This window comes from Melanostigma gelatinosum, assembly GCF_949748355.1.
Source record: "Melanostigma gelatinosum genome assembly, chromosome: 11".
Taxonomy (NCBI): Eukaryota; Metazoa; Chordata; class Actinopteri; order Perciformes; family Zoarcidae; genus Melanostigma; species Melanostigma gelatinosum.
Genome location: NC_136644.1, coordinates 1794295 through 1810792, shown reverse-complemented (window position 1 = coordinate 1810792; position 16498 = coordinate 1794295).

Genomic DNA, 16498 nt, shown 5'->3' with positions numbered 1-16498 from the left:
ACAGAATGTTTTATTTGAGTTGCCTTTGTGTGATTGATGAGTCATCACTTCAACATTTGAGGAACATTTTATTGAATCTCTGAAGCAATTCATCTCTCAGCCCCTCAGTGGCTCACTCTCTTTGATGGAAGCCACTGAAATGCGTGTGCACTGATGTGTTTATTGTAACACGTGTGCAGACATACACACGCCGGGAAGATGTTGACTTTTAGGGATGTAATCAAGAAAATCAACGGGTGACGGATTATATATCTTGTGTACATCCGGGGCCAGTAAAGTTGAGATCACGCTCCATATTTCAGCCTCCTCGGTGTGGACGGAGCGAGCAGCTCGGTGTGGACTGACTGAGCAGCTCGGTGTGGCCGGACACATTGATGAACAGCTGTACAGGTCTGACCTCTGCTCATCGCTCTGTGCTCACTCCAAGCTAAATCAATGAAGTAACCAGTCAATGCTTGCCCACACTCAAGCTATTGCCAGGCCCTTATCGGGCCCCGGCAGTTTAACACTGACCCCCGCACAGGTAGCCGGAGACACATTAATCCATCTCACCTAGCCCAGACAGACTCATCTCATCCCGGCTCCCCCTCTATCTCTGCACATCCGCTTACTCAAACAGCTTTCTCTGTTTCAGTTTCTCCCTCGACGTCTTGAATCGTTTCCTTCTCCCTGTATCTATCTACCCATCCATTTCCCAGCTGCTTCATTTCTCTCTGTGTCCTGATCCATCTTGATCCACGCTTCGTCCAAAGCTCTCTCCCTCTCCTCGCAGCTCTCACTGTGGGTGCCTCGCGGTCTGGCCACGGGAGACGGAGCTCTGGTCAAATTGACACACACACACACACACACACACACACACACACACACATCATTGCCCATCAATACCTGTTCTCAATGAGGGCTGAATGATTGGGAATCTGAGCTGTTTTGATTCGCCTCCCCCTCCTTTGGCCTCGGGGCCCCAGCGTTTGATTACAAAGAGCCTCAGTCGAGCTGCACAAGAATGCCTGAAAATATCTCAGTGTCCATAATAGCCACACGTAAGTGAAGTCAGTTGATGCAACACGCCTCTCAGATTATTGCAGAGGAACAAGTGCTGGTAGCAGATTGTGACTGCAGACATCATTGTATCATAGCAACAGGCAGTGAATGTCGAAAAACAGCTATTATGGTGTTGTGGTGGAAACAATTAGCTGATGTTGTAAAAGCAACAGACTTAGACAACATCTTAAAGGGCCAGTGTGTAGCGTTTACAGGAATCTCTTATCAGAGATGGAATAGAATATTCATGTATAAGTTGTCATTTGTGTATTCTCGCATGTCGAATTAAGACATAAAAGTCAAAAGAAAGAAACAGTGAGAGACGAGAGAAAAGAGACGGAGTTCTACAGTAAGTGTATCCAGTTCTTCAGCTTGCTGTCATGCACGATGTCTGACGATCGGGTTATGATACGCTGAATTCAACAAGAATTATAGGGAAAGAGACACAAATTTAGATCGGGGAGAAACGGACCACGGATGTGAACAAAGAAATGGAGAGGCAGGAGTGAAGAAGTGAAGGCGCATCGCCCGTAGGCATTGGCATTAAAGATTCATTCTGGCCAACTGCGGCTGTTTCAGCAGGGAGAACCTCAGCTGCCACCCTGATGTATGACAGCAGCGTTTCCCCCTAAATTCTGACGGGCCACGGTAATTTGGTATTTAGTAAGTGATGTTTATCTTCCTTCCTTCTCTTTTTCCCTCCCACCCTCAGTAATAGCTGCACATTGACATTCTGGTTTAAGGATCTACTGTAAATATGCCAAATGAAGTCTCTGTGGATGTATTTGCATTTGTGAAAGATTGCATGCAGCAGCCTCTCAGCTATTTTATCCAGAGCGACATCAGGTCCCGGCAGGCAGGCGGGTCGGACGCTGGCTTCCAGGTATCCGATAAAACATCCATGACAGAGTGGACGATGGTCCCGCTGCTCGTCCGGACAGGTGGCATGATGTGAACAATCGATATGAAGGCAGAGCTGCTCCGGTTTGGAGGTCCGAGTCAGTGAATGTCTCACAGAGGACATTAACAGACTGCTGTGTGGACCCACTCGAGCTGAAGTCAGGTCATGGCATTCTCAGACTTTGTCTGTATATATATATACATATATATATATATATATATATATACATATATATATATATATATATATATATATATATACATATATATATATATATATGTTTCACTTCCTTTTCAATCATATCACAATTGCACTGAGTATACCTTTCTCGTCAGGCTTCCTGACAACCGTGCGTATTGAGGTGTTCACCGTAGTAACCTTTCCTCATCATCTGAATGCCTGCCTGTTCTCGGCCTGCAGTGTTTGTTTTGTGATAGTGTGAGCATGAATAAATCTTACAATCGCGCACCTGTGCGTGTGTGTGGCTGTGCAGCTGAGGTTTTAATACATACATTCACTTGGCATGCATGGGCCAACACAAAGAGTTGTGTCTGCGAAGTCACATCAGCTATTTCAGCCGTGTGTCTTGAGCATACATCAGATTCATCTTTGTACCTGTGAAGCAAAAAGGCCTCAAATGAGACCAGCTGCATCCTTTGCTTTGGGCTCTGTGGCGTAGATATGAACTCCAGTCTTACTCCATGCAGAGCAGAGCCGGGTACAGCCCAGCATGGAACATCTCTGCTGGTTGCCTGGTGCTTTTTCATCATCATTCCTCACCTGGGGAGCTGTATCCAGCCGGGGATGCATATGTGACGAGAGAGAGAGAGAGAGAGCGAGAGAGAGCGAGAGAGAGAGAGAGAGAGAGAGAGAGAGAGAGAGAGAGAGAGAGAGAGAGAGAGAGAGAGAGAGAGAGAGAGAGGATAAGAGAGCGAGAGAGGGAGAGAGAGAGAGAGAGAGAGAGAGGATAAGAGAGCGAGGGAGATGAAACTTTCATGAGGCGTGGGGGTTGGTGTGGGCAACCACAATGAAAATGCAAAGATTGAACTTTTCTCCAGGAGTGAGGGAGGGGTGATGAGAGTGAAGACAGCCTGGAGGCGTGTGTGTGGGGGGGGGGGGGGGTGAAGATAGCCCCTGGATGTGAAGAAGAAAGGATCTCTGGGATTCTGATCCCCCACCCTCTCATGTTGTTTACCCCTTTAATCTCCTGTCTTTAGTCCCTATGGGATTCATTTTTATTTATTTCATCCACCATCTCATTTGAACCTCCCACTGTATTATTTTACATCTCCACCAATGCTGCACCGTCCTCCCGGATGTGGTGGGAGCAGTACGAGTACTCGGAACTCAGGCTGGAAGGAGCATCTGGAGACCGGGCTGGGAGGTGGCAGGTGTCTGGGTAGTACCTCAGAGGATGTCTCCAGAATGTCCTCCAGTCATCTGTTGTATCTGCACACACACACACACACACACACACACACACACACACACACACACACACGTGCACCGGCTCCACCGTTCTCCCTCTCCACGTCATCTTGTTTCCCTCTTCCAGGAAATGTGCGGTGCCGTGTTATGATCGATGGCTTGTGTTCAGAGAAGGAGCCGCCTCCTCTGTTTGTTTGTCTTTGCTACGCATGGCTGCGGAGTGACAGCTGTGACCAGTGCATGGGTCAGAGTGTGGCTGGCAAGAGAAGTTGGGCTCTTTTGGTTTAACTCCTCTATTGTTCCAAACACGGAAAGACAAGCGTGTTTGACTCAACGCGGATACCAACACCCTCTGGTAAACGCTGTTCACCCTGCGCACCAGAGCAGTTCAGACTATGACATGCTGCTGATAGAATTGATGTCGTCCAAGTTTGATAAAGCAGCAGAAGACATGAGAGCGATGATGAGTGTTTATTCAGCATGTTTGCCATCAGATGGAGCATGTTTGAGGAAGGAAAGAAAGAAGGGTATATGTGTATGTTTAGCGTGTGTGTGTGTGTGTGTAAGGACAATCCATTTTAATTACTGTGCATCTGTGTGTGTTTTATCATCTCCTGTGTAAACATACAGTACATACTAATCCGTGTGTGTGTGTGTGTGTGTGTGTGTGTGTGTGTGTGTGTGTGTGTGTGTGTGTGTGTGTGTGTGTGTGTGTGTACGCTGCTATAGCATAAAAAGTGAGTAATCAGCAAAACACAAGCTGTGCTTTTGATCTGAAGAGTTCATCTGACAATAAATTCCGCTTTTATGGCCCAAAACTTAAAATCCGAGCATCTCCTGACGATGGTTCACTGATTCACTAATTATCGTTATCTTGGCACGGTGCATTGGAAATGAGCCAAAACTCCGATAAACCCCACACGGCACACACTGCACACACGGCACACACGGCACACACTGCACACACGGCACACACTGCACACACGGCACACACTGCACACACGGCACACACTGCACACACTGCACACACTGCACACACGGCACACACTGCACACACTGCACACACGGCACACACTGCACACACTGCACACACGGCACACACGGCACACACGGCACACACGGCACACACGGCACACACTGCACACACGGCACACACGGCACACACTGCACTACAACTCATTTCATAACAACGGTCCCTCTGCTCTCTAGTTCCAGAGGCGGTGTCGTCTGCCCATCACTGCTGACTCACAGCTGTACTTTGATAGTTATCAACATTTAGTTATGAAAGCTGACAAACAAGAGGAGAACAGCAACGAGAGGAGCAAACCTGAGCTGCCAAAATCAGTTTTGAAGCTGCACCAAGTGATCGTGGCCACTAGGGGGCATAAGGACTTCAAAACAAGCTGTCAAACGCGCCCTGACATACAATTTTTAATAAAGCCCAGTTAAATCAGATTTCACCTGATTTAATGTCCCCTCACGCAAAAGTTGTCACTGCTCTGCCGCAGGTTTCAAATAAAAGATGTCTTTGCAACGTTGAAAACGAACTGAGGGAAATGCAGTTGAAGAGAAGAATGGAGAGTAATGCAAAATAGCTGCCAATTAGTCAGAAGAGCCCCACGATAATCCCATTTACACATTGATTTTTGTATTGCCATTTCTAAATCAGATTGTTACCATATTTTTACCGATGAAAACAACACACTCAAACAGCGTTTACACCCACGCAGGTGTTTCCACTTTTGGCGAATTGGTCCTCTTCTCAGGGTTGTATGTGGGAGTGAAGCTCATCGATATCACCGCCATTGTCATTGTTAGTTTGGACTGAAGCTGTTCAAGTGTCTGGAGGTAAAAAGGAGAACGTGTTGTTAAAGAATGTTCCGTCTCTTATAGCCTCGGGAATCCCAGAGTTTTGGTGCAGAGTTAAAAAAGGCGGAGCTGCCAATTTTCTTATTTGTGTGATAGTTGGTATTTAAAACAGCAGCAGTGGGTCCAAACCCATTAATTTGAATAATTAAGGTTAGGGCCTTCACTGTCCTGTTGGTTTATGTGATATTTATATAGCTTTTAAACATGTTGTATTGTATTATCAACAATAACAAACACACAAAAACATGAACCTGAAATTCAATGCTGCTGAAGGCAAATACAGAATGCAAAGACAGCACACGCTGAACGCTGGCGGTCAGGTTTGTGCACATGCAGCTTCGTGTTCAATCTGAAAGCACCGGCACCTTTTGTCATTTTGTTTTAGGATTATTCTCAGTCAACAAAGATTTCATTTCATTATTTTCAGGATTTTGGATGAAGAAAAGGATTTTGCACTGAGCTACAACCTGCGGTCCTGAATAATGACGCCAACGTGGCAGAGCCAAAAACAGCCACTTCAGCCTGGCTCCAGTAGAGCCAATCCCCATAGACCGTACAGCGCCAATGCCAAGATGGCGACGACTGTTTTTCGAGTGTTTTTCACGACTGAACGCAGCGTTGCGCCGTCTCACCACCACCACCTGTACCTGTGGAGACATCAAAGGGTTTCTCATCACCGCAGGGAGTTTTGATGCTGCTTACAACGATGCGGCTGAATGCAGTTGTTGTAGCATCATATCGTCGTCCTCATGAAACACAAGCAGAGAAATGCTGGCTGGCAAGCAGGCTTCAGCCGGCTCTCAGGGATCCTTCTGACAGAGAACGTGTGAACGGGCAGCGCTCCGACCCAACAGCCCGTATTATTAATACACATCCTCAGAGCCGAGGGCTCATCGCCGTGTACCCGTCGTCCATCTGCACGACAGATGCTATTGTGAGTTATTCACCATTATGCAAACAATATGTGCACATTACACATGTATTGTCATATTCACCCTATTAGAATATGTTCATGGATATACTGTATACATAAAACATGCATTTGATGCATTGTGTGAATGCATAGGCTGCATCCTGTTTACTGATGAATGAGCACAGATCAACAACCACACACAAAATGCAATATTTACAATATACTGCACAAATGCGTGCACTGATATACCTATGAATCACTGGTGGTTGATATCACTGTCTCCCTGGAGTTTAAGTTTGATGATAAACACATTTTCACATTCATTTAACATACTAGCTAATATGAACACAGACCCTGTGAAAAGACACCCAAAAAACAGACATGCAGCAGCCCTAAGATATGAACACACAGCATAAACAGAGGGTGTGAATAGAATTAGCCGCCTTGTTCTCTGATGCACACACCTGTACATGAAATAAAACCCTCTTCCCTGGAGGCTCGAGTTACACAGGTATCGGAGATGCCTGCGGCTTTCTCTGCACCTTTCATCTTAACCTTGATCTTCTCTCCAAGTCCCACACATCTGCTTAACACGTGGAGCCCTGAGCATTCACTTCCGTCTGACAAGAAAAAAAGAGAGCGATGAGAGAAGGTTTCAGGGATCAGGTGTCTCCAGAGCATCTGCTTGGCATTCAGAAGCAGCGCTTCCAGTCCGCGTGCCCGGCTTCCCTTAGCGGTCCACCAGGCTTTCACAAGATGTCGAGAAACAGACAAGAAGTCCTGAGCTGATCCTCACAGAGATCCTCGGTTTCTCTCTGACGAGAGTCGAATGGTTTTCAGTGAGCAGCGTGAAACTCTTTGGTTTGTTGGTGGTTGGTTTGGCAACAGATGGGGCGGTTGATTAGTGAAGTTAATTATCATAACTCTTCATCCACACAGCTTACACTTTGAGATATCCTCAGTTTATGGCTCTATTGCCTTGAACTGGCATTCTTTCTTCCAACAGCGGGCGACTCCTCTGCTTGCAAAAAGAAGTCCGATAGAAGTCTAAGAAAAGCTGACTCTACTTCTCTCTTGATTTATTACCTCAGTAAACATTGTAAACATGAGTTTATGTCTCAATCTCTAGTTTCAAGTCTTCTTCAATACAGCATGATGTTCATTTAGTACATTATGGTCCATTTAGAGTCACACAGACCATAAAGCAGGGGATGCTTTAGGGCGGGGCTACACGCTGATTGACAGGTAGCTACCACGCTAACTCGTCACGCCCACAAGTGTAAAGGCCTTTAATATTGAAATTCTATTCCACAAAATGCAAAATATGGCTGAATTTCATTCAGATGTGTGTCATAAGATTGCTGATGTCACGGTTGACCCTTTATAACCCTTTGAAACAACAAACGAAATAATGTTCACCTATTGGTGCTGAAAAAAGCACCAATAGGTGATCCGTCCTGATGTCAGTGTGCATGTCACAAACTGTCACCGTAGCGTCTTCCTGAATATTAGCTGTTAAACGGCGCTTCGAGAGATATTCATTTCATCCCTGGAAGACAAAACAGACCTTTAGAAGCAGACAAGGAGGGAAAACCTCTTTCTGTTTTCACTGTCAGAGAGAAGAGCCAGATGGAAATATCTTTGGTTACAGGAAGAACAAACCCTGAGTGTCTCTGTATGTGAGTGAATGGAGGGGGTTGTTATTGCTGAGGGCAGACAATCAAAGGGAAGCGAAAACAATACAGGCTATTCTCTCCATTCTCTCCCTTGGTGGATCTCCGAAACCGGCTTCTCGCTGCCTTTCCTTAATATTTTCTCACTTGTTCGATTTTCTTTTTCCCAGTGTCTCTATATTTTCCTCTGATTTTCCTTGTGTTCTATGTTCCATGTTTCTACAATTGTCTCTTCCCTCGCTGTCTCTGTATCTCTCTCGTCCCTCTGGAGAAAACAACTGAAGCTGTCGGCGCACACTCAGCGGTTTGCAGCATGTCGGAGAATACTGCTTGTAACTTAAAACGGTGCCTACAGTGAGAGAAATGAATCGTGACATGCCCCCTGACACACACACACACACACACACACACACACACACACACACACACACACACACACACACTTTTAGAGCATCCACATTCAAGTCATGCCCCCCTTGTAAGAACACATCCTGGGGTTTCTGCTCTCAAAGGTGCTTCACCCCAAATCCCTGTTCAGATAAACAGTGCTTGTCATCTTGTAAAACATCCTCAATTCCTCTCTGACTCATTCTTTCACTCCATCACCAGGATGTGACTTTTAATAGAAGAAGTGGAGGTGGAGGAGGAGGAGGAGGAGGAGGAGGAGGAGGAGGAGGAGGAGGAGGAGGCTCCTCATAGACAGACTGGTTCCTGTCCAAGCATTTGAGGCTTCCATCAGCCCGGCCCATGCAGCCTCACTGGTTTCACACTACATTTACCTTCATTCACTGTAACACTCCATTGGGTCTCAAACAGAAAGGGGTGTAATTGCATTTTGAGTGATGTTTGTGTCATTACATCGCTTCAAAGTCAGCGACAACAACAACAATTTAGGGACACGCACTCAGCCTGCCTTAAAAGTCACAGCTGGCAAATTAGAGCAGAGATGGTCTCAACCGAAACATAAAGACTGAGAGTCACTTTCACCAGCGCTTAACACTCATCACACCCTCTGCAGTGAGCTAAAGGTGAATTGAAGTTAGAATTCTACCCACTTTGTGTGTAAAACTAAAATATAAACTGTGATTGAAACCTCTACATTTTGTTCATGTTATGTCAACACCTGCTGAGTTATTGACAGCTCATATTCATGTGTTAGTTGTGTTGATAGCAATCGACCAGCCTGTCAAAAGTCATGACTCGGTGTGACAGACCAACAGACTAACAGCTTCATTGTTCGTCTGTTTGAGCTGTTACATTGTTTTCTGTTCCTGCCCACTCAGATATTGCACCAATCAAAACACGATGATGACATTGTCAGTCAGATCAGAGCTTTACACACCACACAGGGTTAAACGCACACCAAGGAGTTATGGAATGCCTTGAAGATGGCATGACAGCAGTCTAGACAGCAACATTTGAATTTCATGTTTCTCGATTTGTGATCTTCAGAAGAGTCAAATGTTTGCAGTGCTGTCAAGTGCATCGAGACGTCTCTGAAGAGTGCTTCATAGGCTGCACCAAGTGATTGTACTTCACAGCCTTGTTGTGCCACAGCACACTGACTATAGTCCTGCTGGCTTAATCATCATAAAAAAGTACAACGGTTTGGTGCGCTTCTCCTCCCACAGCGTTGCCAAAACATAGGCTGACTGTCCCGTCAGACTCACTCCCTCAGACGCTCCCGGGATGATCTCAGGCAGCGAACTTCCTGTCATGCGTCTGAAGAGGAAGTTACTCAGCGTCTGTGTGATTGTCAGGGATTCGCTACTTGGAAGTCCCTTGAACATGGAAAGCACACAATCCTGGTTTCTAGCCTCATCATACGATGTCATCAGGGCGGGGATGATGGCTTGTAGTCTAACTGCGTTAACGGGTCATTTTCTGCTTTGGAGTCCTTCTTGAATTTGGTCTTCAGTTGACGACGCGTGCGTGTGTGTCACCCATGTGTCTTCTACCAAGTGATAGCTGCTCTCAAGTTCAAGGCATTGAAGATTATGAATCTCAAATGCAGAAATGAGAGAAGCGATGTCTCAAATGAACCTCTTATGAACCTCAATGACACATCTTACTATTGGTAATGTTGGCGTGTATATATTGCAATGTCTTCGGGCAGTAGCAGCCACACTGTCAACATCTCTTTTCAAATGTTCTGTATTGAATTGCATGTGACAGCAGAATGCTTTTAGTCTTGGATGCTGCACCTTTCTGTGCCCGTTGTGTTGTTGTCATTTGGCAGGATGTGATGCACAACATTTGAATGGATATGTCTCAACGAGAAGAATGTATAAGCCAAGCAGACTCCAACACTTGCATGAGCACAGCTGTTGTTTGTTTGTTCGCAAAGGCTTGCAAGTGCAAATTGTTCCTCGCTCTCAGATTCAAAACATAAAAGAATGATGTGCTCACTTTCTACTCCAGAAAGCTGTGGAGCTCTGACCAGAAATAGACTGAGCGATGCTCAGCTGGACTGACTCATCAGAAAACCATATTCTGACCCAAAACACAGCGTTGGTTCAAAAAGTCAAGAACCATCGTTGTCCTTTTTGTGTCGTCTGTTGCAGGGACGGGCGACCCGGCACCTACAGTCCATGCCCGTGTGCTCCTACGCTGTTGGTGTGCATGTATCAGCAACATGCACATGCGAGCACATGAGTGCTTTCACTGTTTGAGCATGGCTGTGCTGTGCTGTGCTAATCTGTTCAGACAACAGCTTATTTTTTATTTTTTATACATTTTTTTATTTCTTTTTTCTATTCCTTCAATTCAAGATCTGCTGAAATGTAGACAACCATCAAATGTGCAGGCTCAGAGACATGGCAGCGACAGCAGGTGAGTCAAATTCTTCTGTTTAAAATTTTAAAAAAGGCTGAGATCAAATTGAGGACCAGCCAAGCTTAATTGTGTGACAGAAGACAGCAGCATGACAGAAGCAGGGAGATAGTAGAGGTGGAGAGAGGTCGGGAGAAATGGGCAGCGAGCCAGTGGCTCTGGAGGGAGTCTGGGATTGCTGGCGGTTTAACAGCACGTCAAGCAGCTGGTCAGTCCACGTTATTTGCTATATTGGCCTTAAAGCACTGCTGAGATGAAAGCCGCCCACAACCCTAACCCTTACACACACACACACACACACACACACACACGCCTCCATATGCCATCCTCTGAGCACATGCACCGGCACTCCTGTGGCTAAAAGGCTACTACAATTATCGCACAATAGATCTTTGCCCTGTTGCTGGAACAGAGCCAGCTGGGTATCAGGTGAACTGAACTCAGAGCGAGCGAGGGAAAAAAACACCAAACATTCGTGGGGTCAGTCCAATATTAGCGGTCCACGTGGAGCAGAAATCACATGCAGCAACTATAACAGCTCTCGTTCATCACAGCGCTCACAGAGGAAGACCAGCCTCATGCATACGCTGCTCCCTGCCAGAGACGGATTGCTCATTGTCACTGCGAGGGGCACTTCAGAGATTAGATTCATCACTGACCTCATCAAGTGCACAAAGAAAAACAAATTGGCTGAAACTGTACAATGTTTGCCATTAGCTGACATGTGCCCTATATTTCCTACCCCCACTTGTCACTCCCTAATTTGAAGCACAGACGCTGCAGGCCACCGCACAATGCACAGAAACGTGCTCAGCCGAGAGCGCGCGCTGACTCGTATCGAGACAAACTAATCGATAAGCAGTGCGCTCGGTTCCATTGTCAGGCGGAAGAAGTTAACCAGCAGCATCAGCAGCGGGAGCACAGCAGCAGCAGGGACCTGTGAGGGGGAGGAGGAGGAACAAAACAATGCCAATTCCCAATTCATTTGAGTGCAAACACTTGCACTGGCATCTTATCGATTGAGGACGAGTTGGGTTTTAATGCTGCATTTAGCAGAGCTTTCACTGCAGCGCCACTACTGCCTCTGACAAAGGTATCGGCCATTACAGTTTGCCCTTCTGAAGTTTGCTCCAAACTTTCAAAATGTGTGACGTGATATCATGTGATATTACTCTCAAAACCATGTCGTCTCCAAGGTTGTACTTACTGTAAACATCAAGAAGGAAGATTTGCCTTCCGGGCCATCTGTTGTGTATATTTCTATTTTGAGATTGATTTTACATAATCACCCATAAATGCAACAATTGTCCTGGAGCAACTCTACGGCAACATATCTCGATGCATCGTTTCCCTACAGAAAATCGACAAGAAGCAGCATAAAGAACAAGCCTGCCTTTAATCTTCAAATAAGAAAGCTTCACAATGTAAACACTGTCATCTAAAGGAGGTAAACGCTGCCATTTGCGATGTCGCAGCCTCTGTAGCGGAGGTCATTGCTCATCAGCCAAAACAGCGAGGGCGTATAATCTCTCTCACCTCCGCAGCTGAGCGGTGGGCCACTCTCAGGGCTTCTGTGGCTGCCACATGTATTTCCCGGCTCTTACTCCCTCATTACCTGCCTCCTTTGCCTCCGTCTCGCTGCCTTTTTATAATCAGGGTCTTGCGTCTCTCGAATCTTCGCTGGTGTTTCTATTTTTATCAATGTAACAAGGTTGCTTGGTCACAGAGGACTGTGAGGAGCAGCGAAGGAAAGAAATGTTCACTGGGATCCAAGACGCATACACGCGCTGTACTTCTGTTACACCAGCCCCCAAGAGGAGAGGGCCCGGGGCCCCCAGGAGGAGAGGGCCCGGGTGAAAGAGCTCCTGCTCCAGAACAGGCGATGGTTAGACAAACTCTGAACCTCGAAGACAGAAGAAAAGAATCAGCTGGAGCTGAGTGAATACGAAGGAAATCAGGGTTTAATTCACGGTTGTGTGGCGTCGTTTGGGGAAGAAAAGTTGAACCTTTGAAAATGAAACAGGAGTAAAAGTCTTTGATGTACTGAATAAAGTGGAGCTATGAGTAACTATTTGATCTGGTTTTGCAATTGATTGAATTGTTTAAAACAATTGACAGAGCGAACCTGCTGATGCTGCGGCCCTTCGGGAGTTCGTGATCTGGCCTTGACGCCAGCAAAGGTTTGAATTCAGCAATTTCAGAGATCATAGTTTGTGTTTTTGTTGTGTTGAATTGCATTATATTTTGAGCTTTTACTGTTCTTTTGTCATTGACAATGCTTATGATAAAAACATGACATAACTCGTGACTCTACGATAAATAAAGAGGAAATTGTGAATAGCTTAGCTTAGCACAATGACTGGGAACAGGAGGAAACAGCCAGCCTGGCTCTGTCCAATGGTAATAAAATCCAAATACCAGCGCCTCTAAAGCTCTGTTATCTCATTGTTATATCTCGTTTAATTGGTGCAAAACACAAAGGGCTAAAACTACATATTTACTCAACGGTACTTTGATGCAGTGTTAATGTAGTGTATGTATATCACTGCCTTAGCGATATAGATGACTTTCACAGGCGTGAGACTGTGATAGAAAAATACCAAAAATCTTATTTAAGTTCAAAGTATCCACACCGGATGCGGTGATGATTTCATTCTGTCTAGAACTACCGTGCTCGGCTGCGCTCCGACCGGGCCAGGGCGTATGAAATACGATATCCTTCTATTTACATAGCGGTCACACAGTCCATTTGATATAGTCCACTGGCTTCTATGTCATGTGAATAACTCATGCTCAGAGGAGAGGAGCGCACGTCAATGCCAAGAAGTCATTGCCTGTCTGTCAGACCCATTCAAACCTATTTAACTGTGCTTTATATTCTACCTAGTCAGCAGAAAAACAGGAGGGGCTGATCTGGGAGGGATAAATTATTCAGTGCTTTAATGAAGGTGCACAAGGGTACATTTGCTCTGTAAAATGGTGCGTCCTCGGGAGAGGAAGCCCACTGAATGACTTGGGAATAGCTGTAAGGTCATACGATATCAATATTAATAGATGTAAAGCTACAGAGAACTGTACTATTCCCCAAAGGTTAATACTGCTGACAGGTTACATGGCACGACATCCATACCGGCTGGCTCTGAGAGGAAACGCTTGGATTTTAAGGTGCCCTCTTTCTGTGGTGTTATTCCGTCACGGTGACAACCAGAGAACATGAACAACTACGTCCTCAACAGACCACGAGAGTGCTGACAGACACAAGCAGCGAGGTGTTTACACGTCTCTCTCATCATTACCACATTTCCACAACAGTAAGTAGGTTTAGGAAAGGATTGTGAAGTACTGAGTTAGGTTTCGGCGACAAAACTAGTTCAATAGGTTTGAGAAAAGATCGTCGTTTGGGTTAAAATACCGAAGGAAGGGCCTGAAAGATGTCTGTTTGTTCTTTGTGGGCTTTTGAAGTCATTGTACTTCCACGTTAATGATTACGTGGATACCATACAAAATCATTTCGTGGGATATCTACGTTTTCGTAGGTATAGCTATGCATGCTGGATAAGACCAGCCTGATATGGTACAATATCATGGCGACTGGCTAAGTGGAGAGCAGGGCCGTCCTTCAATCAGAGGATCGGTGGTTCGATCCCCGGCTAGCTGCACGTGTCCTTGATCAAGACACTTAACCCCAAAAATGTCTCTCGTAGCTGTGCCTACGGTGTAGATAGAATCTGAATTGTAAGTCGCTTTGGATAAAAGCGTCTGCTAAATGACTGTAATGTAACATTACACCTGCTAATCATCCACATGTAAGCATCGTCAGTGAGTGCATGTTAGCGTGCTAATGTTAGCATTTAGCTCCAAGGGCCACTGGGCCTTTATACGGCCTCACAGGGTAGTTAGCATGGCTATAGACTCAAACACACCAGTGAAGCAGGAAACAGTGTTCGATGGTTGGCATGTTGGGAGATCACATGTCCGTGTTTCTGCTGTCAACACTAAAAAGCCCTGTTACACGCTCGCTGTTCCACTACGGCAGAAAGAACATCAAGGCGACAGAACAAATCAATTATTAGAACAAAAGACAACGATGGACAGCTACAATTACTCTGAAAATCAGTCATAATCCTCACAGTCGGTCTTCCGGTTCTGTTTAGATCGTTAAGTTTTGTTCCACATTTAGATATGCGTTCCGGAAAAGATGACACTCGCTCTCCATGGACTGGTAGGATTGAGGACAAAGGTATGCTTTGATTTCACCAGCGTTTTTGAGCTCAACCCATCTATGATTGCTGATATATTGTTTTAGAATGACTCTGCTCATTTCATATCGAGTGAGCATTTCCAGAGGATAATACCAGTGTAGCTTTACTTCCCATCACCCTTAACGAATGACATGATTAAACCCACTGATGTATTTGCAGTCAAGCTTCATTACATTTTTTAAACGAGCACAGATCACATGTGATTATGTTCCTCCGCCACAAATGAAATGATGTGAACAGGACAGGACCTAGAGACGCCCGTTTCTCTTGAAGGCCATCATCTTCCTTGTTCTCTCTCTCAAGCGTGTGTGATCTTAGATAACACCTGTAGTATTACTGTTTAATAAAGACATTATAATTCCAGTGGATTCTTTCTTTCTCTCAGTTTGCATGCTGTCTTGTTTTGCCTCTTCACTGCCACCGGAAACTAAGAACCAGTGACAGATATGAAAACACACATGCTCACAGCAAATACACTGGTGGGTTAGCATCAACAGGGAAACACTCAAATGAGCCTCTGCTGTTCTTTAACTACAGCATGCACATATGAATCTTGTTATCCAACAAGAAGATCCTGTCACGGTGTTGTGAATGTTTGCTAGCATGCACAACGTGTGCTGTTTTTGTTGCCTGAGCAACAGAAACATCATTTTGGGATGTGTAACAATCAAGTGCTGACCTTCTACTAACTAGACTTCCACTTTACAGAACATATGGTGTTAATGCATGTCCGGTGGAAGTAGTCTGTCTGCTGGCTTCTTTATCTGTTCGCCCTTTTGAAGCTGCGGCTTCACAGCGTACGAGACGTCTGTTTTCCCTGGTGGTGATTTCAGCTTTGTACCTGATATGAAGTGCTGTGTTCCTCCAGGACAAGCTGTCTGATGTGAGAAAAGCCTGCTCTCCTGGAATACTTCCATTTCCTCAGGATAACACACCTCACATTCACGCACACGTGCACACGCGCACAACGTGCACACGTGCCACTGGAAGCCGACAATGCAGCCTCTCACCATATGGGATAGCTGACTTCAGATCACCATGGCTCGGCTACCAAATGAGCCAATCACAGCAGCAAGCTGTCGCCGGTGTGCCACTGTCACATCAAGGATGTCCTCACGTACCGGGGGAATATTTGATTCAACATCCTGACCTTTCAATAGCTTTGCTGTGGCCTTTGTGACCCTGACTGTGGTGGTAGATGCTCAGGGCTAAACAACAGTGTTAAGAACTAAACCTTCTTTTACACTGTCTGCAAGTCCACGTCAGCTCAGCTAAAGAGGATGGCTTCTCATCTCTCTTTTGGTAGAACCCCCACATCATTTTGACATGTGGAGAAACCAAAGACTGTGAGGAAGAAGATGGACGTAGTCGACGTGACGTCACCCTTTGGTTTTATGGACCACTGTTTTGCAAGCAGCTGAACGTAAGTGACCATATTTGGACTGTGGAGGAGTGCCGCAAAGGACGCCGGATAGTGGTAGCGACCTGTCAATCACTGTGTAGCCCCGCCCTAAAGCATACTCTGCTTTATGGTCCATTTTACTCTGGATTGGACCATCATTTATGAAGTGAACATCAT